The 24,396-nt window shown below is 41.5% G+C and overlaps 1 pseudogene; it reads left to right on the plus strand.

Moving 5' to 3' along the window:
- The first annotated feature begins 270 nt into the window (after positions 1 to 270).
- LOC148514956 (uncharacterized) lies at positions 271 to 18,823 on the plus strand (annotated as a pseudogene).
- Positions 18,824 to 24,396: the final 5,573 nt, after the last annotated feature.

Consider the following 24,396-nt stretch of genomic DNA (forward strand, 5'->3'; position numbering starts at 1 on the left):
ATGCTACATACTCTGTCCCATGTAAGCACCAAATTCACCCTTGCAGTGCAGAGGCCTGCACTGCAAGGGTGCATTTGGTGCTTACAGGGGACAGAGTGCAGTGCCAGGTGTTTGTAGAGTAGAGGAGAGGAGAGAAGTGCCAGGTGTTCACTGAGGGGAGGAGAGGAGTGCCAGGTGTTCACTGAGGAGAGGAGTGCCAGGTGTTCACTGAGGAGAGGAGTGCCAGGTGTTCACTGAGGAGTGCCAGGTGTGAACAGGTGGTTGCAGATCATGTCACATTGGAAGGAGGAGGAGGTCCGTGAGCTCTTACATGTGAGGGGAGAGGAGGAAATAAAACTTAAATCACAGACACTGTTAAGGATCCCATGATCTATGGCAACATTTCAAAATCCTGGCCTGCCGGGGTATTGTGAAGACACAGCAGCAAGTCCTTAATGAACTAAAGAGCCTAAAGAAGCAATATACAAAGGTTCATGACCACAATCGTAATTGCAGTGGAGTGGGAAGGATGGAGTGGCCCTTGTATCATTTATACAGTTCCGCTTTTGGGTACACAGCACTATGCAACCCAAATGCCCTATCTTTATCAAGTGATGATGGCACACTGTCTGCAACAACGATAGGCACGCCTTCAACAACTCCTGAGAGCAGTCAGCAGAGCCCGGCATTATCGCAGGTCCTATTTAATGATGACCCAGATGAGAACTTATCTAACACCATGATCATTGAACCAAGCACTGCCACAGATGTGACCACTCCATCGCAAAGCCAAGATTCAGAGTCTGAGCCACAGACCCAGGGGAAAATCTCACCCTACGCAGTAACAGTAAGTTCACTTCAATTACCTATGTTCTGCTGCGTTAATCTATGTAATGTTCTATTTCAATTTCTAGTATATTTTCTCTGGTAAAAAGAAATAAATATTTTGGCTATTGGGTAAATTAAATCATTACTTTAATGCTATTTGGTTCTGTATTATACAGGCACAGGGTCTTTGAATGAAACCATATTGTTTCTGTGTTTAGCTTGTAGTCAAGGATGGTAACCGCATGCACGGAGACGTGCTGCTTTTTGAATTTGGCCCATTTATTATCCTGTGTTTCAATAATTATTTTCATCTTTTGCTTAATGTTTTCTCTCTTTTACTTTCAGTTTTCAAAGTGCCAACACGTAAAACGAAGAGCAAAGTAGAGGTATCTACCAAAGCCATGACAAATATTCTATGTGAACAACTACGCAACATAGATTCAGAATGGCAGACTCAATAGGATGCTAGATTGCAGTGGTTCATGGCCCATGAGAGAGAATTGCAGAGTAATTTACTAACGGAAATGGTAGCTATGCAGGAAAGGGTTAGTCGCGATAACCGCAATTTTTTTGTTCAAATATTGAGCACAATCTGCTTCACACCAACACATGTTCCACCACCCACCCATTTTGCCCAACAAGCTCATTATCCAAACTCATTTGGGGAATCATCCCAGTATGTGCAACAAGCTCAGTCTCCCACCTCATTTGAGCATGCATCACAGTATGGGCAGCAAGCTAATTTCCCAACAGCATTTGGGCAAACCACATCCCAGTATGCGCAACAAGCAAAGTCCCCCACAGCATTTGGCCAAACTACATCCTAGTATGCACAATAAGCAAAGTCCCCCACAGTATTTGGCCAAACTACATTACAGTGTGTGCAGCAAGCAAAGGTCCTCACAGCATTTGGCCAAACTACAACCCAGTATGCTCAACAAGCAAAGTCCCCCACAGCATTTGGCCAAACTACATCCTAGTATGCACAATAAGCAAAGTCCCCCACAGTATTTGGCCAAACTACATTACAGTGTGTGCAACAAGCAAAGGTCCTCACAGCATTTGGCCAAACTACAACCCAGTATGCTCAACAAGCAAAGTCCCCCACAGCATTTGGCCAAACTACATCCTAGTATGCACAATAAGCAAAGTCCCCCACAGTATTTGGCCAAACTACATTACAGTGTGTGCAACAAGCAAAGTCCCCCACAGCATTTGGCCAAACTACATCCCAGTATGCGCAACAAGCAAAGTCCCCCACAGCATTTGGGACAACTACATGCCAGTATGCGCAACAAGCAAAATGTCGAGCCTCATCGGGGCCTATATCCAAACATCCGCAAACACCTCAGTCACCCTTAACATTTACAGATATTACATTAGATAATGTAAGTGAAGGTCAATTATTTAAAGATACTTTGTCTACTAATACTCTGTCACAGGAACTTACTCCTAACAAAAATACAGAGTTTAGAGTATACACAAATATGTAACTGTGGTATGCAAAGATATCTAGTGATGTTAACTAGACATAACACATATATCACATGTTTAATTTCTCAGCTCATATTAATATGCTTAAAATTTTATTGACACTGGTATTGGGGTGTTAGTTCTTGAATGATATTCTGTGGGTGTAAAAAAGGATATTACTAAAAATTGTGGACCTATTTGTTTTATTTTAAAGTGTTGTTTAATGCCTCAGAGCTATATGTGCTATATGTGCACTTAACAATGTTTACTTTTCAGACTGTAATGAGTCACTGTTTTATATTCTATATAAAAATTGGAGTTCACATTGTATACGCTCATAATATGAGCCGTAACAATATCAATTCATACATACATATGGACTACATTGTGCTCTGTAGTAAATGTGCACTTTTCTGTTATTTTCAGTTGTGTTTTCATGGCTGATTTGTTTGAATAAAACCTTTTGGTGTTTATAATATCTGGTCATAATCTGAGCTACATTATAAAAGCATATGCTTAAATATAATGATAATTGTATAAGAAACTATATATGCTGTATTTCAAACTATTGCTTGTGTTTTATTTTGTGTGACATTATTTCCTATGCAATAAATATGGAAGTAAGGCTTTCAAACTTCTTATGCAACTTATCCAAAAGGCCTTTAAAACTTTTTTAGAAAATTTCACAAACTGTGTCTTTTTAATTTTTACATTGACACCATTGAATTAATGTTTTTATAAAGTGTGCTTCTAATCATATTGGTTTCGTTGGTTCTGTAAGAAACAAAAGAGGTTGTTGCAAGGGGAGAAGGATCACTCCCAATAGGCTCCACCACGATGTCCCACTCAGGCAGGTATTTATCTTGCTGTATCTCACATATGTTATGTAAGATACAGCATGCCACTACAACAGCTGTAATGAGCCGAATGTCCACATCATTTCTTTTTAACAAGCACCATCAACGTACCTTCAGTCAGTGGCAAATTCAAAATTTGTAGAGGGGAGTTTCCAAATGCTTGATTTTAGAGCGAGTGTGGCCAGTCCATGAAGAGGGCATAATTAGCACTTATCCAGCTTTAATATGTTACATACAAAGTATATTGTGTTGCATAATTCCAGCATATACAGTACCAGTGATCACAGTATGCCATTAGATTCGGCAGTAGGACCATCCTGTCTGAGCAGAATGTTTTTTTTTTCAAATGCGGGCACCATTCCTGAGCATTAGAGCAAGTCCAGGAGTCTGAGGGAGCAGCAGAAGAACTTAGCACTGCCCTGGACATATATGTACATATCGGTCTCCTTATGTACTGGATAGTGTATTATTATACTGTATTAATTATTAACCCTATTGATGGTCAATAGCAGTGCACCCTTAACAGTGCATGTTTTCCACATCTCCTTGTTGGTGCCCAGGTAGATTTATTACTGGCTGACACATTTTAAAAGATCCACAGTTGGTGCTAATCATCTCATTTGTGATACTGAGAAGAACATGCAACACTAGTAGCATTCTATAATATTACTATTTCTATTGTGGTCATGGTGTGTGCTGGGGAGAGGGGTTTCCAGGCAGACGGAAACCCCCCCTGCATTTGCCTATGCCTTCAGTCGTCCAGATGCATTCTCCACAACCATTCGGGCTGAGCTGAGGGTATGGGTGAAGGCAATCTGCTCGTTGGAAAGCTCAATCTGCTGGCTGTACCCTTTCATCAACCACCTTCGTAATGGACATGCAGCATCCCCGATGATGTGGACTGGTACCTCAACCACATCCACAAGCTTGGACTTCTGGAAATATTACAGTTATTATTAAAGGCTTTACAGGTACTTTCCTTTGTTTCCAATTGGTTTTACTGTACCATTCAAAAAGCAATAGGCTAGGAATGGCTTGTTGTGTACTCAATTTGTAGGTAAACACATTGATTACTATTTGGCAGGAGGTATTTGCCAGACATATGGCCTGATTCAGCATGGATCGCATGTAATGCAAATGCATATACTGAATATATGCATATATATCAGAGCAAATTGCAGGTTACATCCAAAAAAAACTGTCGGGTTGGGTATGGAAGAAAATAATATCTATTTAGCAATTATAAGCATGACATAAATGTATGTATAGTTACCTCACGAGCCAACCATTCTGCCTCTCCTCCTCAATCTTGTACAGATCCTAATTGGCCAGCACATGAGCGTCATGAGCACGACCTGGCCAGCCAATAAAAACATCAGTGAAGATGTGAAAGCAAGATAATATCCAGTTAAAAGTATATATATAGACTTATTAAACACACAACAGTTTACACCCTTTACTTTGCATGCAAGTCACAGTATATATCAAATTAAAAATAATAAATGTGGCTTACCAATAACGATGGTCAACGACGGCTTGCAGAATGATGGAATGCCATCCCTTTCTGTTGTAATAGTCAGCTGGACTGTCTGTAGGAGCAATTATGGGGATGTGGGTGCCTTCAATCGCCCCAGCACACTGTGAATATCCGCGGTGCAGGAACCTGGACACTGTCTCATCCAGTCGCTGCCCATGGCAGTGCAATAAACCGGTGGTACGAGGTATCCAGGATGGCCTGGGTCACTTCACGCACCAAAACACAAACCGTGGAGATGCCTACATCAAACAAACAGGATATTGTGCGGTATTCGCCAGAGGTAGCATACCACCACAAGACGATCGCAAGCCTCCTGCTCGGGGCAATGGGCTATCTCCATCAAGTCGTGTGCCTGGTAAGTGAGGGGGTCAGGAGTTCCAAGATGTAATTAAAGGTGTCATCCATTGGTTCTCTGTAAACCCCTGTACAGTAGTCCAGAAAGCCTCTCCATGTTGACGATCTCGAGATCATATTGTGCGAGATGACCCTCCTGATGACACGCTGGACATTACCAAAGTTCTCCTCCGGCATAGGTAATGTTGGCACTTGGACTCCCTCTCCACCACAAAATGCTCCCTTCTCAGGTTCTCACACTGTACTATTAAGAACAGTGTGAGCAGCTTCAGTCATGCCTCAGATGCTGTATAGCACACCAGATCCACCAGACAAAACAAGCTCTCCATGCTACACAGATGATTGTACAGTAAATACAGCAATGCCTTATGGGTTCCCCTCCCAGTCCCTTTATACCAAGCCCCCACCTTTGCATAACCTCATTAATGTGTGAAAGCAAAACATCCTCTTAAAATGACAAAACTGTGATTTTCTGTGTAAAACTCTGGAAAACCCTGCTCTTGTATGAATGGTGCTACCTGGGAATTTCCCGGGTAGAAGCTGTAGTGTGATCTTGGGGGTATTGATCAAATACCCGGGAATTTGCACAGGAGAAATTCCCGGGTCTGAGAAGGAAATTTCCTGGGTCGTATGTCTGAAAGGGGTATAAGTCACCATTCCTACTCAGTTGGTAGTCAGTGTTTATTCTGTAAATATTTACAGTAATTCTGTATGTTTCTCTGTCATAATTTGATATTTATATAGTTCAGTATATATTTTATAGTGTTTAGAATACCAAGTGGCACAATGCCTAGAAATTGTGTTTATCATCCGGACTCATTTGTGGTGAGGTAACATTTATATTTCAGAAATATTGTTTTAATCCACTTATTAAGAAGTGTTATGAGCTTTGCTTTGGTTGCAAAGTTGGAGACCAAGATAAAAATTTGGCCCCTCAATTTTTGAATTATCACTTGTGTCAGACTCCTCATAGGTTGGTCAAAGGGCACATGAATTTTGCTGTTCCAATGATTTGGTGGGAACTAAAAGATCACTGTACATATTGTTACTTTTGTCATTTCAGGCATCAGTTCTAAGTCAATGCACAGTGACATACCCTAATTTACCATATGCCATAAGGCCTGTGTCAGGATCTGTGCTCACCTTCAGGGTTGTACTGCACTGTCTTGGTGTGGGTCCCAACTTGGGGTCTCACGGAAAGTGCTGCCGGCAGGTCACCAGCATGGTAGTAGTCTCAGGGGCCTGGAGCTCTGGCATCATTCCTGCCAACTTCGGACACTGAACGTGGTCATGTAGGCTCCTGTCTGGCTAGGTGTGTCTCTGGAGGGTCCTCAGTGTGCTGGTGGTCTTAGGGGGCTTGGGGTTCCCGCAGCATTCCTGTCGGCCGCAGGCACAGGGTGCCACCATTTTGATCAGACAGCTGACCACTATGTCTCCAATGGGTATCCATGTCGGCGGCCACCTGATGTCATCAGCCAATCTCGGTGAAGCACAGGGTAAAGCCTTGCTTCTCACAGCATTCAGTGCCTGAACTTCGTTGCTGACACATGCTTGTTTCTAGCTGCCATGCTAGTTGCGCTAGCCTCTCTAATGACTCCAGCTCCACTATATTCTCCAAGACTGGTACCACTCCAACGCCATTGTATTATCCAAGTCTAGTTCCATTCCAATTCCGGTGTATTCTCCAAGTCTGTACCCACTCTGGTCACAATCCAGTCTAGTGCCTACCATAACTCTTAGTCTTTGCTATCTGATAACACCCATGTATTCTGTTGCTTATTCCATCTATGAGGAGGACTTATATACAACCATCTCTACTACAAACCTCCCGTATCATCAGTGAGAAAGTACCTGAGCCTCTACTGAGCAGGCCTGAGTCCCCAGTCCTGACGGCCAGTGCCTCATAGTGAAGAATTGCCTGTGCCAAAGCCAAAATGTCATACTTAGTAATGAACAAGTAATTACCATGCTCTACATGCTCTATTGAGCATGTGGAGCATGGTAATGATCATGTAAGGCTTGATCCAAGCTTTGAAGCTTCCAGTTCACCTTCTGAACCACATTTACTTACCCAAGGAGATCTCAATGACCTTGTCAGAGATTTCTTAAGTGTAGGCATAGTGGACCTCATTCAGAGCCGGTCGCACAGAGCGTGCGGCCGGTTTGAATGAGGGGAGGACGGCTTGAATTTTCAAGATGTCCTCCTTTGTGGTGGTAAGGCTGTGGGTTAACACCCACAGCCTTACGACAGCCTAAGGTGATGGTCGCGATGGTCAAGACCATCGTGACCATCGGGGCTTACGACGAGACCCTAGGGTAGGGTCTCCCTTTCGGCTCTGTCTGAGCTGGAAGCTCTCCACTGACATCACTAGTGTCACTAGTGATGTCAGTGGGGCCGCCCCCAAATGGTAGGCGTTCCCATGGGAACGCCCCCGTTTGAGCTGCCACCCCCCCGGCCCGCCTTCCAAACGGGGCGAGCTGTCAATCAACATCGACAGCTCGCCCCCTTTGGATCAAGACCCGCTACAACCAGCGCTGTCGGTCGTAGCGGGTCTCACGCATGCGCACGACGGCGCTGGCGCCGTCGTGCGCATGCTCTGTGGGGGGCCATCAACCCGGTCCGAGCACATCGGCGCTAACGACCGGGTCTGAATGACCCCCAGTGACTTTAAGGATTTCTGAAGATGGACTTGTTTTTTTGCAATGATGATAATTCTGTTAAGGAAGCACAGAGGATTGGCATATATTTATTAATTCTTCTAAAGTTAACTTGAAATTAGTTTCCATCAGTACCACTAGCTCATGCTCTTGATATAAAATAAACAAATGAGAGAATGAAACTCTTGCTGGATAAAATCCAGTATGAGAAAAACAAGTGGAATGTCTGTGGTGACTTAAAAGTCATTTTTCTGTTTTTGGACTACAACTACGTTTCACAAGACATCATTACACTCAGAAACAGTGGCCAAAGTGAATATCATTAATCCTAGGAAAGAGAGAATCTTGTCAGTACACCACTTGTTGATCCAGAAAAGGTATATCTACCTCCAGTCCATATAAAGCTAGGTCTTATGAAGAACTTTATTAAAGTAATAATAATAGTGGACTTGTTACATACTTAACAAAAAAAATCCTGAGGATCAGTGATGCAAAGATCAAAGAGGGGATCTTTGTAGGATCTCAAATAAAAGAATCGATTCAAGATGAGAGCTTCGATGGTCAGTTGCATCAGGTTGAAGAAGCTGCATGGGAGTCTTTCAAGTGTATTTGCCAGAACTTCTTAGGGAAACATAAGGCAGTGAAATACGGAGAAATAGTGGACAATCTTTTTAAATCTTACAAGACCATGTGATGTAATATGTCTTTGAAAAACCATTTCCACCTGGAATTTCTGCCCAGCAAATCTTGGAGCAGTTAGCAATGAACATGGTGAACGGTTCCACCAGGATATTTCTGTACTGGAAAAGCAGTTTCAGGTTAAGGGGAGTCCAAGTATGCTTGCTGACTATTGTTGGACCCTTAAAAGGGATGTTCCTGAGGCAAAATACAGCAGACAATCCTATACTTCTACAGTTTAAATGAGTTAAATGTTTATTATGTTTATTATGTATTGTTAATAAATGTAATACTGTAAACTTTAATTGGGTATCACTCAAAATCCTGAGGTGATAAAGACATTATAAAACGATTTTTGAATTTAGCATAGACAATACTATTGGACTCCCCTATATTCACTGGTGTGTTAAAAAGTAAGAAAAAATTTGTTAACCACTGGGAAATTAATAGCGAGTAGGAGAGCTACTGGGACCATGTAATCATTTCTGTAGACAGACCAGGTGGTTGTTTTGTGATTTACTCTGTGTCAGACTCACATCACATCTGCTCAGGGGTTAAAGTGGGCTGGAATGGAGCGGAACTGCGCTCCGTCACTTTTATTTGGAGAGGGAACCAGCTCTGGCTTCCGGCTCCCACAGTGTGCACTATGGGAGAAATGTCATGAAATCTCTCCCATATTTCCGAGGAGCAGCCTGTCGGACAGCCGCAGAGTGTCTTGGGTTTTTTTGTAAGCGACACTACTACAGAGCGCATTATTATTGGGGCCATTACTATTGGGGGCACTACTATAGGGTACATTACTATTGGGGCATTACTATTGGAGACACTACTACAAGGAGCATTGCTACAGGGGATATTACTTTGGGGGCATTACTATCTGGAGCACTACTACAGGGAGCATTACTATTGTGGGCATACTATTGGGAGCACTACAACAGGGGCATTACTATTGGGGGCATTACTATTGGGGCACTATTACAGGGGGTATTTCTATTGAGGGCATTACTATTGGGGGCACTACTACAGGGAGCATTATTATTGAGGGTATTACTGCAGGAGGCATTACTACATGGGGCATTACTACTGTGGGCACAAATACTGTGGGCATTGCATAGGGGGCACTGCATAAGGGGCACTACTACTGGGGGCACTGCATTAGGGGCACCATTAATGTGGGCTCTGCATAAGGGGCACCACCACTGTGAGCATTGCATAAGGGGCACTACCACTGTGAGCACTGCATCAGGGCCATTACTACTGGGTGCACTGTATAAGGGGCACCACTCGTGGGGGTCACTGCATAAGGGGCATCACTACTCGAGGCACTGCATAAGGGGCACCACTATTGTGGGCTCTGAATAAGGGGCACTACCACTGTGGGCCTGATTTCTTCTGTTTTTGCATATTTCTCAGATATTCAAACAAACTTGAAGATAACAAAATACAGTTTTTCTATAATAATTTTATTTATTGAAGGAAAAAAATCACTCAACACCTCTGTCACCCATGTGAAAAATGAATTGCCCCCCTAAACTTAATAACTGGTTGTGCCACCTTTAGTAGCAATAACTGCCACCAAATACTTCCAATAACCAGAGAGCAGTCTTTCACATTGCAGTGGAGGAATTTTGTCCCCCTCTTCTTTGCAGAATTGTTTTAATTCCGCTATATTGGAGTTTCTGAGTATGAACTGCCTGTTGAAGGATTTGCCACAGCATCTCATTTGGATTCAAGTAAGGACTTTGACTAGTCTACTCAAAATCCTTAATTTTGTTTCCTTTTAACCAGTCAGCTGTGGATTAGTTCTGGTGATTCAGATTGTATTCTTGCCGCACAACCAAATTGCTCTTGAGCTTCAAATCACTAACTGATGACTGATGATTAATTTTGACACATCAGAATCGCAGCTGCTGTTGTGTTATATTGGTACATATAAATGGAAAACCACAAAACTTGCGGTGTAAACAAATAAAATACACAATTTGTCATTAATTTAGTTCTATCCAATTAATATACTCATGAACGAGAGACCACATAGCTTGTAATATAAACAAATGACATATAGAGTTTTTATCATTGGTCTAGTTCAGTCTGATTAATGTCCAACCTGACAAGTCATTCTCCTTGAGGAAACCAAAAAAATGTAAACTTCATAAATCTTCATAAAGATATACCTTAATGAAACTTACACATATGCCAATATGCCAATCATACTAGTAAAAGAGGCACATATATGAGCCTGTTTTTATGTATTTCCAAATGATGGCTCATAAAGACAATATGTGATACTTTAAGGCAAATAAATGGTGTATCAAATTTTATATAAAATATAAGATGTAACAAACATATGCTTGAATTATCAAGCACAGTGGAATGAATATAAATTGTATCCACTTGATGTTAGGGTGGATACCACAGAGTTAAATCAAATCGTTGTGGAGTTCAAGAAAAGTCCGGGGACAAGATATGCTACACTGCTTCTGCTGTCCCTTGTCTATGTATATCGAACAAGGGATGAGAGAGGAGTAGCAAAGTCCCTGGAGAAACAACAGGTAAAGCGCTTCTGCTGTCCCTGATCCTGACAGTATCTCCCCTATGTTACTGTAATAGCATTGCAGAGAGAGAGTATCAGTACAGCTTGGATGAGAGAGCACTAGAGTGATAGAGAAAAAGAGATACCTTGTGTTGGAGTGAAGCAGGAAGAGCAGCTGCTGGTGGTGTGTTTGCTGGGCTGTTTGAGAACAAACAGTCCTGTCGGAAGCGTTTCGCCTCTGCAGGCTTGGATAGTGTCTTATATAGATTAGTTCTAGTTAAGACCAGAATGTTGGTTTGGTTTAATATTTTCTTTAATTTTTCTTTACTAGTGCGGATTCTACAAACATCCTTTTTTACAATATGGCACTAATCCAGGCTAATTGGGTCTAGTCTAATGGAACTCAGTGATCAATTTAATTTGGTTCATTGGTTGAGTGAGTAACTAAGGGGACAATTACTTTTTTACATAAGACCAGTTGGTGTTGGATAACTTTTTTCCTTCAATAAATTAAATGATCTTTTAAAAACTGTTTTTTGTTTTTATTTACTCAGGTTGTCTTTGTCTTGTATTCAATTTTGTTTGAACATCTGAAAAAATTAAGTGTGACAAATATGCAAAAATAGAAGAAATCAGGAAGGGGGCAATAACTTTTTCTGTATATTTTCTCTATCTCTCTTTTCTATGTATTCAGCCTGGATTTTATAGAAGTACTGTACATTCTTCTTAATTGTTATCTGTGGTCGGCTTCATTCCAATGCTGGTCTCTGGTATTTTACATGCTGCCTTCTCCGTTTAATTTTTTCAGGATTGGTACAATTTTTTCTCCCATTCTCATCTCATCTTTTTTTTGGATTGTTGTATGTGTAATTGTCTTTTTGTAATAGCAAATTGGAGCAATTAGCTGTGATCATGGTTGACCTCACATTTCTGCAAAATTGTGCAATCTACTATAAGCAGATAAAATACTGAAATAATAAATAGAGAAAAACATAACCCTAAAGCTTGTGAGATATGACAAGATTGTATGGGTATGTTCCAAATCAGATCATGATTAGATCTGACCTTTATCAGATAAACTAATAGACTGATGACCACATTGGTGTGTGTGTGAGGTCATCAAGCAATCAGAATGATAGAGATCTTGATAAAACTTGTGGTTCCTGTGTGGAATCAATCTGACCACAGATCCAGCCTTTGATGATTGTGGCCAATTTAAGGGTGTTGAATCATTTACCTAGCACTTAAATAGCAATGTATCAGCAGTTGAAAAATAAAATGTTTGATGTTTAATTTTAAATAAAATTTCTATCAATAGAAAGATGTATCCACTTATTCTCCAACCTTCAAATACTATTAGTCACAGCTATAGATTTCTGTTTTAACCTTGGCCACTACCATCTCTTAGCATGGATATTTAGTAGCTCCGCCATAATGAAGATGAACTTTATGTGTTGGAAAAAACACTAAGTTCTAAAATGATGCGTGACCACATGAGAAAGCACTCAGCTATTATACATCTATTTGCAAAAGCATGTTGCTGTGCACTTAGCAAATATCAACCAGATTTATTATGATTGTTTTATTTTTGATGGAGTACACCATCTACTGTATATGCATTCTAGAGATATACTTGCATTCCACACTATTTGTAAAACATTAATGTGCTTTTCACGAGGTTCTTATAAAATTTAAAATCTGCTACTCAGTCCTGCATAATCGTATACATCTCGTAGCCTGCAACTTGCATGTTTATATATACCCCTATAGTGTGCAGATACCAGTAAAGGACATTAAAGTCCAATAATCTAGAGTGACTAGCCACAGCGTGTTTTATGAGGTCACAAATGAATAATAGACAGCAAAATTAATCCCAGACTCGATAGCACTTAATGACAAGTTGTCCCTTTCTAATTGGGGTTTTACCATACTGCTGTTTATCAGGACTATGGAAAATGTCATCATCAAGATAAATAACTTTTGTCTGTAGGGTCTTAAAATTCCTTGCCATCATTCTTTGAATTGTGGCTGAGATCCAATGTAACATAAATTTTAGCTCTAGACTGGTGATATGTCATCCTATTTCCAAACTTTCAATTAGCTCATTCAAATGGGTAATTTACAGAAATTATTGCAAAGCATAAACTACCATCCAGTTTTGGAATCAGGACAATATGGTTTTACCATTCACTATGTTACTCTTCAATTCTGTCTAATTCCAACCTATTTCTGATTTCTTTAGAAACAGCCTCCCGTCTATCCTTGGGAATTATATAAAGTTTTTGTTTAACTTTAAAGCTGGCCACACTTTAAACAATTATTGTTCTAACCAGCCAACTAGTTGGATGGTTGGAAGGATAATCTGCTAATCTGCTGGTATGTGGGAGAAAATGATAATCTAATAAACTGCTGGTGTGTGGGTGCAAACAATAAACTCTCACACACTGTAAAATGTCCAATAGCAGTAATTTCAACTAGCAGGAAAAATCAAACATGTCTGATGTCTCCCAACTAGTTGGGCAATAATCATTTAAGAGTAGGGTGAAAGTTGGACATTTTCCCACCAACTGAATGGTTTAACAGAAGTCCACCTAGGTCTGATGCCCTGGATCATGGCACTTACAATATTAGTGGGTCCCCAGTCATTGCTGTTACTCCCCGCATCTCAGCTGGTTCCAGGGCAGACGCAGCCTCTTTTTGAATCCTAGATGGCCGATGTGAAACTGCTCTATATAAACAGAAAAGTTTCATATCAGCTAATGGAGGCTGTGTCTCTCGTGTGATTCAGAATAGTACAAGGCAGGAGCAGCAATGATCAGAAAAACGCAGAGCAGGTAAGTTCTCTTTTTTTTTCGCCATAGATGTCGACTTGTGGACTCCTTCAGGCAAAAGTGAACAAGTATATAAATAATAACAGGAGGCTGAAAGTAAACTTTGTGTTTTTATTTATTTGCTGAAACTGTTGAGGTTTTCCAAGTGCCAACAACCATTCTTATTACCCTCATACCTGCTGCCCTGGGGTACGTGGATGAGCCCTTGTGCTATTAGTGCTAGGATTGGTTATACCTAGAGGAGGGGTAGGGGGGTTAACTTTCCTGGGTAAACCCGGCTGGCATCAACTGGCTTGGGCTAGTTGAAGCCATGGTGAGGGGACCCCCACGCTGTAGGGACAACCTCTATGGCTCCACCGTTCCACGGTGGCCATACCCATTGCTGGTAACCTCAAAATCATGGGTGACACCCACATTGGTGTCTCCCCATATTTTTGAGCAACCAACGCTAGGCTGTAAGCATCAGTGCTGATTAGAAAGTGGAGGGGACCCCATGCTTATAAACTAAAGGTCCCAGCTGGCATTGGTGCCAGAGCAAGCTAGTTGTTACTTCAAGTGCCAGCTGGCCATGACAGGTCATGCTGGGACTTGTAGTTTTCCAAAGAGTATTATTTCTATCATCAACCCTTAAATTATCTAACGCCATAGAGTATGGGGAAGAGCCCTGGTGTTATTGGTGCCAGGGCATGGTTACACTCAGTATGGGGCCCTCATTTTTTTGCAGGCCTGATGTCCCTGAGGAAGCTAGCCCTGGCATCAACTGGGCTAGTTGAAGGCATGATGGAAGGACCGCCATGTTGCAGTGTCCCCCTCTATGGTTCCAGTAGCCCAGGATGGCAATGTCCAGTGCTGGTTATTCCAAAATCTGGGTGAACTCCATAGTGCTTCCCCCCTGATTTTGAGCTTACCAACCACTGAGCTGTAATATGCCAGTGCTGATTAAAATTGGATACCTTCCATTCTCCAAGTGCCAGCCTGCATTGGCAGTTAGACGATACTGGGACCTGTAGTTCACTATTTTTTGTTTTTTAAATCCCTCAATTTAATTGAGAAAATTAATAAACAAATACACATACAAACATTTCTGTTTTTAACAAACAAATATGTATTTATTTATAACATGCAGACATAGGCATACACTATCTATCATGCAGACACTATCATCATAAGTTGGAGAGAAGTTGCCTGGTCTACTGAAAAAGCTGGTTGGTTGGCTGGTCTGATGAAAATGCTGGTTAGGTGTATGGAGCACTGAATTACTTGGACAGACAAGTTGGATGGCTGGATGAAAGTTGGTTGTATGGCCGGCTTAACTCTTGGCTGTCATAAAATAGTTTGGGACTTGGATCCTAAACAGTATCACCTGGAATTTGTGCTTTCAGGAACAGGGGAGTGGAGTATACTGTACTGTAACACACCAGTGGACTTTGTTAGTGGCCACAGCAAGGAGATTTGGGCCTCGTTGCACCCAGTATGCAGTTTGTGGACCATCTGACCTGATTCCTAGAGTGACAGGAGAGTCAGCAAACCTAAGGGTTGGTACACGGTAAGGTCATGGAAGAGCAACATTGATAAAGCAAAGGAGGTTCACAAATCATACAGTTCTCAGAAATGTAGCAGGAATAACAGGCAGAGAAGTCAGAAGTCAAGCCGGGTCACACATTGAAATGATAAGTCGGGACAAAACTTACAAAGCGCTGGAGCAAGGTAGTGAGCATAATACTGTGGCAGCTTGCAGCAGCCAGACAAAGGTTTAAATAGAAGAGCCTCATTTGAAAATCTTAGGTAATAACCGTAGGCAAATGTGATGGTTACTCACAGTTTTCTATCAATGGAGCTGATAAGTTGTGGACAAACTCTGCTCTTACTCGCCGATACTTTACTTTCCATCACACAGCGGAGAGGCATGTGGTCCCATTCTCAATGCAATAATGAACACAACCAATAAAGCTAAGTTCACTTTATTTCACTGGAATCTCCTACTTCACAGTTATGGTCCGGGAGGCTTTTCAGAATTAGGTATATTAACACAGTTAGTTAAAAGCATCCCATTCTCTGATACAAATAAGATACCATAATAAGGGACTACTATAAACTTCTGTATCCTCTTTTAATCTATTTAAAATTTTAAAATTTACTATTAGCCTATTTAATATCTAAGACCTCCACTATCAACTTACAATTGCTTATTAATAATCTGAAATACATAACAATACAGTTATCAATTTATCAATTTTACAGTTGATGGAACGTTGGTGCACTTATTTGACATGTTTCTATAATATCTATATGCGTTAGCGAAATGAGAATTCCTTTTCTCTCTTTAGATCGAGTTGTAAAGCTTATATTATCAGAAAAGAACCTTTGAGGGGTCTGCTACAAAAACATTGGAGAAAGACTGCGCCAGTGACGGAATATTCACAAGCAATTAATACAATTAGTAAATATGTTCATAGAAATTAAAAATGGCTTCTCTTATAACATTTGTAAATATAGGCAATGCTAATTTCTAAAACATAATTAACATTCAATGCTGTGAGTAAAATAAATGCTAAATATCTATAATTATAACTACTAAACACTTAGTGCCAGATGAAAACTGTCCATAGTTTATATATGATGTCCAGAAAATTAAGAATAAATCTCCAGGATAATATTCAAGTCCCACTTTAATATAACTGCTGGAATGTTTCCACAAATTTGCTGAGTTAGATAAACAAGTTGTCTGCCGCATGATCACAAATAAATGCATTTTAACATGCGTATTGCAGATAATATGTAGTTTCTTGCCTGAAGCTGGTTTGTCTATACTCTACTCACCACCCAATATGGCACTCCTTTGTGCATAAGCACAGCAGTGAGGAGTAACAGCAGTGGTCTGTGCTCCAGGGAGATATCTCATAGCTGCAATGAACCAGCAGCAGCAGGCTCAGGGGTGACAGCAGTGGGGAGTCTGTACTCCTGGAGGCTGTCTCCTTGTAGTAATGATTGCTGGTGGTGGCAGGGCTCAGCTGTCAGAGAGAACAGAAGCTTAGCCTACCTCGGATCGCAGTGTCTACCTATATCGGTGCCCATAAGGAGTGGGGTCTATGGCTTGTCATAGAGGTGAGTGCGATGGACTTCTGATACCCTCCACTCAGCTCTCCCGAATGGCTGTCCTTGTAGCTCCTTCTCAAAGGAAAACTCAGCAACGCAGGTCCACCACTCTGGCTCCCAGTTACAGATGGGCCCAGCTGGTTTGTTGCTCATAGCGCGACATTCAGGCTTCTGAGTCTTGCCTTGGAACGTTGCATGATGGCTGTACTGTGGTGAACCGCAGTGGCAGAACTAGACTTTACTTTTAGGGGGGGGCAATTTAAGTTTTAATACCGACTCCTCCCCTCTCTATTCATTACAAAGGCTCCTCCTCGCCCATCATGTGCACCAGACCCACCCCCCCAACCCCACCTATATACCTTACGAAGACAGACTGACAGCACTCTTCTGAAAAAGTGACAGGCAGGACCAGACCCCCACAAATAATAATTTGCTGCACAAAGGCTCCCCCCAGCCCTAACCAAACCCCACTGATCTGCTCCACAAAGACATACTCACAGAACTTTTCTGAAATCATGACAGGCAGGAGAAGAATCAACCACATTGTCAGCTCACACAGCCCAAGCCAGGAGGACAGGGGTGGCCAGCCGCGGATGAGGTTATTACCTCAGCCGGTGTGCCAACCCACCCCCTCTGCGCTGCCCACCCCCTTCACGCTGCGCAAACCCTCCACACCGTTCGTGGTCCTGCCAGCCCAGACACACTTGTGACTGTATCAGTGACAGTGTCACATAACACGCTCTGGTGCTGCGCCGAGGCTGCCTGCATGGCTGCACTGTTGACAGGCAGCAGCACCAGCAGCTAAGCCCGGCCGGCTGACACTAGTCATGTCATTAAGTGGGCAGGGTTTTTAGGAATCTGGGCTATGTGTACGTTGGGCGATTGCCCTTATCGCCCTCCCTGGATCTGTCGTTGGCGCACCGTGGTGTTCTACAACGCAAGAGAATCAACGGCATGTAATACACCGCTTAACCGCTGGGTTGTGAAATTTATACTACTGAATAACATACTGTAAAAGTGGATGGATATCCCTGACAAGCGGGCCAAGCACGTTCATGCAGTGTACAGTATTTGCATGTTGCATGTTCGCACAACCAAGCTTTTTAATAAAATCACAGAAGCTCATTGAACGGGACACAAGTCAGTACACATACAGTACTGTACGGTACAGTGTAATTGCCTTGTTGTTATGACGATATAACCGATACATTAACGAAACGGACACACAGCTTTCAATGAGACGGGATGATATGTTATTCACTAATGGGGGGGTTTATATGTTTACATGTACTAGTATAATATTTTGAATGGAAGACACATATTTATTATTAGCATTATTATTGTGCTTCCCTTACTGTGCCCTCCCTAATGACAGCGGGTGGGTGGAGTGCACAAAGATTCAGTAGATGGATGTGAAATCCTTCTTGGCCTAGTGGTAGAACAGTGGTATTACATTACCATGGTCCAGGGTTCAAATCTCACCACAGCCCAATATTATTTTGCAATCATGATTACTAAAGATTCATTCCGCTATATATATTTTTTATAAAGTACAGTGGAGGATCCATCCGCACTAATCGAGTTTCAGATGCACCCACAGGTGTTGGGGTTCAGGAACTCAAACACAACCTCAGTTTAAAATAAGACCACATGATTTCCTGTTCAATAATGTTGCAGTAGTGCATTGAAGGCACTACATTGCTCCACAACTCCCCCGCACCCTGCAATGACACACCCAAACAGTTATGGGGTGCAGGGGCTCAGTTGTAGGGTTTCAGATGCCCCCTCAGTATCAGGGTCTCAGATGGGTCAGACGCATCTTTTAAATGTAAAGAAATATTTTTTTCCCCTTAGGATCATTTTTTAGTTGTTTTTTTTCTTGTTACAGGTCTCTCCTCAATTCTACTGTTCAACTGCTTTCCTATGGTTTACACAGCTGAGAATTGATTTTACACCATTGGGGAAAGTTGAAAGGTCTGTTCACACAGGATTCCACTGAGAACATTTATGATTTCATTACATTTTGCAAAGACACTTTTGATGGATGAAATGAGGTACATGTCAGTAGTTTTTGGAGCAGTAAACAGTGAATAAATTCCAAAATGGAAAGTAGACTATTCAATCCCTAATACATAGCGCCTTATGCTGCAATGAAACCAAGCATGTTATTATCAGAACTAGTCTGTTAGTGCAAGAGGAGTTACAGAGTAATACTGGAAACAAAAGGAATTTTATGTGAGGGAAGCTCTGTGCCAGACCTCTTCCAGCTGCTAGAATCTGTCCCACAACACTTACAGACTAGTTAGCAAGATGTGAAATAAAAAAAAATGTAATCCCTATATGTACCAGTAATTTGGCTGGTTTGTGAGCACACTGCTCTGGGTCAGAGGAACATTTAGTTTAATGCTGTTTTTTTTGGTGATGAGGGAAATAGTATGATGGGATCCACATGGTGGGTTACAGTCAGGGTATCCAATGTTGCTATCATTGTGCATTGTGATATTCTTAATTATCATTCATATTAGTTTTCAAGTTTCTTGGCCACATTCACAGAGCCCAATAAATGCACACTGCAGAATGACTTAATTTCTGGACCAATTGACCTGGATCAGAACTGAATGAAGATGCCATGGGTTCCTAAACAACATACTGATTTGGCCCCTTTATTCTCTTCTTTTATTTAAAAAAAACAAAACTACTGGCTTTGACAATATCTGGGCTGCTCTGTGACCACCGGGGTCTAGGTGGGAGTCTTGGGTGCATTATTGATGATCCAGATATGGAGACTGACTCTTGGATGGAGAAGTGACCTTTATGCTAATGCTGTAACTGATTCTGGGCCTGATTCAGAGCCGGACGCTATTTGCGGACGGTCGTTCCAAGAAAGGGGCCTGCTTTTTAAATTGAGCGCTCGCTCTTTGCGGTTTGTTGACGTCTCTATGTCTGAGCGAGCTAACGAAAAATGCGCTCGCTATTTTGTAAAGACGCCCGTTTGCCGTTCGCATCACACGTCATCTCCGGTATTTATTTGATTAATCGGGTACATCGAAAGGCATCTGAACTGCTCGCAGTGCTTGTGGTAGGTTTTTCCTACCGCTATCACTGTGAGCAGTTCAGGCTAAAAGACAACCAAGTGACGTGGTCGATGACGCTCCTTTACTAATTATGCACTCCCATTAAACACCCTTTTTACCGTTTGGCACGCCTGCGTTCGGATCGCCACTCCCCCGTTTTCAAGCACCTTCCCGTTACCACCCACAAACGGTACATTCTGTCAATCAAATTAGCAGCCCCTCGCTGTTTTGCGAGTGCACGATTTCCAACCGCAATGACTGGTTTGCGCATGCACATTACGACCCATACGCATGCGCAGTTGTGCGAACATCGCTCATAGCGAGCAAGCGGCCGCTTACGAGTGGCTCTGAATCAGGCCCACTGTCCATACTCAGACAACCATTTTCACCTGCGCTAATCCATCTTGGTGCATCTCTAGATGTACCATTGGACGCACCATGGAAGCTTGCGCTAACCCTATGTCAGGTACAATTTTTCCATCTGAACATGGTGTCCTGTGTCAGCGCAACTCCATCTTTATATGTAGTCACTATCTGAGGCACACCCACTTCTGCCTTACCACCCCCTGTTACCTTCCAAGAACGCCTATTGAAATACATGGCTCTTGAGGACAAATTCGTACTGTGTCTCCCGGCAGTAACCATCGGATGCATGGCGCTGTGCGACTCGTACAGGTGCACAGCCTTACAACATCGGCCAATTGCGTGTGGCATCAACACTGCATCCACTTCTGATTCAGGCCCATGGTGTGCATAGTCCAACCAGCACAAAGCTACACTCTAAGGAGACATTCCCACAAACTAGACACGCACATACAGTATGTGTGCAGGGAGGTGGAGAATCTCAAGGTGCACTGTGCAAAAGCATAAACATCACATCAAAGTCCCACATGCACAACATTCATGAAAATAAACTTTTATGTTTTCTCCTAAATATTGCTGATTGTAGCTTCATCTATAGCTTAAGTTAATCATGAGAGTGGCAGTGAGGGGTCATTGACACTGTTTTTAATACTTTTGGCAATTTTGTTGAGTAAAGCTTCACTTGCAATGCTGAAAATGCACCAAGGAACTAAATTCTTCAAAATACAACACAGATTCCAAATAAAATCTCATGGGTTTGTGCTGTAAAATGAGCAATGTTGGGCTACTGTACATGTTGCCGATGTGTGCAGCTTTTCATCACGACCAAAAGTCTCTCTGAATTGAATATGCCTCAGTGAGTACATATATACTTAGTGAGCACAAATATACATAGTGAGTACAAATATACATACTCTATAGGGCTGATTGTGATTTGCACGTTGCTGCTACGGCATTAGCATATTTTGCCGTAGTCGCATCAGCAACTTTTTGCTAATTTTAGTACTAGCCCTTCCTTATTGTATAGCCAAGTATCTGAATGCAGAATGGCTGTGAAACCCTCTTTGTGCATCTGCAGTCGCAACAATCGTAAGCACCTTTTGGAACTTGCAACTGTCCCTTGCTAGGTGTAAAATCTCTGTCATAGTATGCCTCCATAATACAGTATGTGATTCAGCATCTGAGTCTGCAACCACTCCTGTACAACACCCATAGCACAACTGTCAGATGGAATATCTTTGTGCATCTGCATAGCCACCTTCCAGGCACCACCCAGGAATGCTCAATACATTCCAGAGTCAGTGCGTCTCACTCAGTCCTGTACGCAGACCCCATGGGACATGTGCCTTGCAACTTTTTAGAGATTTAGACCCATGTGCAGTCACAAAAAATTGCCAATTTACATGAACAACGGTATTGCGTGTGATTCAGAATCAGCTCCTACTGTATATCTAAATAACATGTCATATAATAACATTCAACTCCAATAACTTGAATGTTATGCTAGCTGGATACATAGCTGAACAATGTATTGGCCAGCCGTCCACCCACCCGATGCTCTGACCAATCCAACGATTTGGTAAGTATTCTGCACAAACGAATTGTGCATATACACTTACCAATCTGCCACCCAACATGCCTGACCATAGGGATCAATACTGACTTCATTGTCGGCGGTTCCAGTGGCCAGTGTATGGTTCAATCATTGGGTCAACCGTACACACAGGCAGATGTACTGATATATCTGCAAACTATATCAGCATCTGCCATGCTGCAGGGCTGATGCGATATATCTGTGAACAATCTCGTTCACAGAGATATCGGCTGTACACATGAGCCATACAGTGTATGATAATCAAATGTGTCATTTATACAAGCTAAGTTTGAGAAGTTTCAATTCAGATTATCAATAGTCAGTAGTATATAATACAATACAAACATATATTTAAACAATGCAAATGATAAAAATTACTAAATTATCAACACCAATTTCTAAAGTTTGTCACACATCAAAAGATTATTGATCCAACCAGCCAACCAGTTAAATGGTTGAGACGATCATTTGGTACTGTGTGGGAATGGACTATAATCAATTGTTTGCTCCAAAACAGACAAAAACATCTGAAAATGGTAGTTCAGACAAGTTTGTTAAATCAAATATATTTCATTTAAGTAACCCAGCTGAACAATACTCATTCTTGTAAGGGTACATTGTTCTTCTGCTCCGACCACAGTGCACAGTGTATCTCCAGAATGCCGGCACATCTGTGCTCCATGCAATGACCCTTGCCACATTAGAATGTACATCGCCCACCCCCTTTTGGGAGTGTGACAGCTGTCACCAAAGTTGGGGAGGGAAAATTAACAGGTTAAAATAAGGCATAAATGGCTAATGGTTTCCCTCTACACTTATGTCTGAGCTGCACATGGATACAGCACATAGATGCAGATAGAAATTGCATGCCAATCCATGCAATTTTGAAGGGTGTTTCAGGGTGGTTACTTGGGGGGGGCTATCTGACTCAGGTGTACTGCGGGAAAGTCAGTGTCAGCGACTCTATCTAAAGATGCAGTTGCACTGACACTGGCGGCTCTGCTCAGTCAGACATTCTGCATCTGCCATAGGGCAAGTGCAATGTCTGAATGTGAGGCCAATGGTGCACCGATAGAGTGACCTTGTATGCGCTTCTGCGGGATTAGAAACGCAACCAGTAGGCATCTCAATAGGGCCCCATCAGTCATGGCATTAGAATAAAGACACAGTAGCAGCTGTGACAAAAGATGCAGCTGCTACTACAATAGCTACCACATCTGAATCACCCCCACTGCCTGGCAGCTTCAGCACTTAATAAGTGGCACAGTATACATACCCATACTGCACACATTTACTGCCAATGAATGGCAAATACTGAAGACATATAAACAGAACTTGTGGGCTGTGTGTGACAAAAGCTGCACTTTGGTGTCTCCGATGGTAGATGTGAAAATAGTTTTTTAGTTATTTTTTTATTATTTTTATTATTTATTTTAACAATAGAAGTAGTCAGACAGTGTTTGTCTACTTCAGTGATGTCAGAATGAGTTGGTTGGTGAGGAGTTGGGTGGTTTAATCAAAAGGTTGGTTAGATGAGTGGAGTACATAATAGTCACAATCTCAATACCCTTACTAAATAATGAATTGGTGTTTGTTGGCCAATGGTCAAATTGAAACATTGCCACCAATAAAAAAAAGATTTCCATTCACAAATAAGTCTCCCTTCTATACAAATGAAATGCTGCCAATGTCTTGAAATATTATTATGGTGAAATGTAAAATAAGAAGGAATTGTTTTTCAGTTTTGTTTATTGAATGGATATTTAAATGTTTACTAAGTACTGTCTGCATATATGGGCAATATGCAATTCAGGAACTAAATAATAAAAAGTATGAAGAGTTATGCTGGCCATACACCAGACCAACTTTCCGCTAACCATCCAACTGACCAAATGTCCAACTTGTCTGTGCCCCATACACCTAACCAACTTTTTCAGCAGAAGTACGGTATCTCAATCGTTTTCCTAAGTGTAAATGATCTTGTGCCATCAAAAGGAATGCAGTGGCTCTAACTATGATAAGTAGTAACAAAAAATATAGTAACTGTTACATTACTGTATAATTATGTAACAACTTCTCAAAGGAGTGTTTGAATTGGCAACACTATAATAGTTTATTTGTTTGTAACAAATCATTGAATATAACATTGCATATGCACAGTATTAAATAGATATTTAAACAAAATGTTTTAGAGAAGAGTTTTTTTGCTATAAGGTATCGAATGACATCTACTTTTATAAGGAACATTGTTATATAGTTATATAAGTGATCCGTATATAAACAATGTTCATCAATAATTGTGAATGTAAGGTGTTTCTTACATACATACTGTACATACATACATAAATATATACATATGACAAAGGTGCTTTCAATTACAGTGAATTCTTTAAAACGATAATTTATGTCAAGCATACATTATATGTCACAGTGTGGTTATATTTCATAGCACTCTACATAAGGTTACTATACAGTATGTGCAGCGCTTTAGGGTGCACACAGGGGTAATCCATTTTGTCAAGTTCACACCGGTATTGGTAT

Source organism: Taudactylus pleione, unplaced genomic scaffold (genome assembly GCF_031769625.1).
Source record: "Taudactylus pleione unplaced genomic scaffold, aTauple2 ptg000256l, whole genome shotgun sequence".
Taxonomy (NCBI): Eukaryota; Metazoa; Chordata; class Amphibia; order Anura; family Myobatrachidae; genus Taudactylus; species Taudactylus pleione.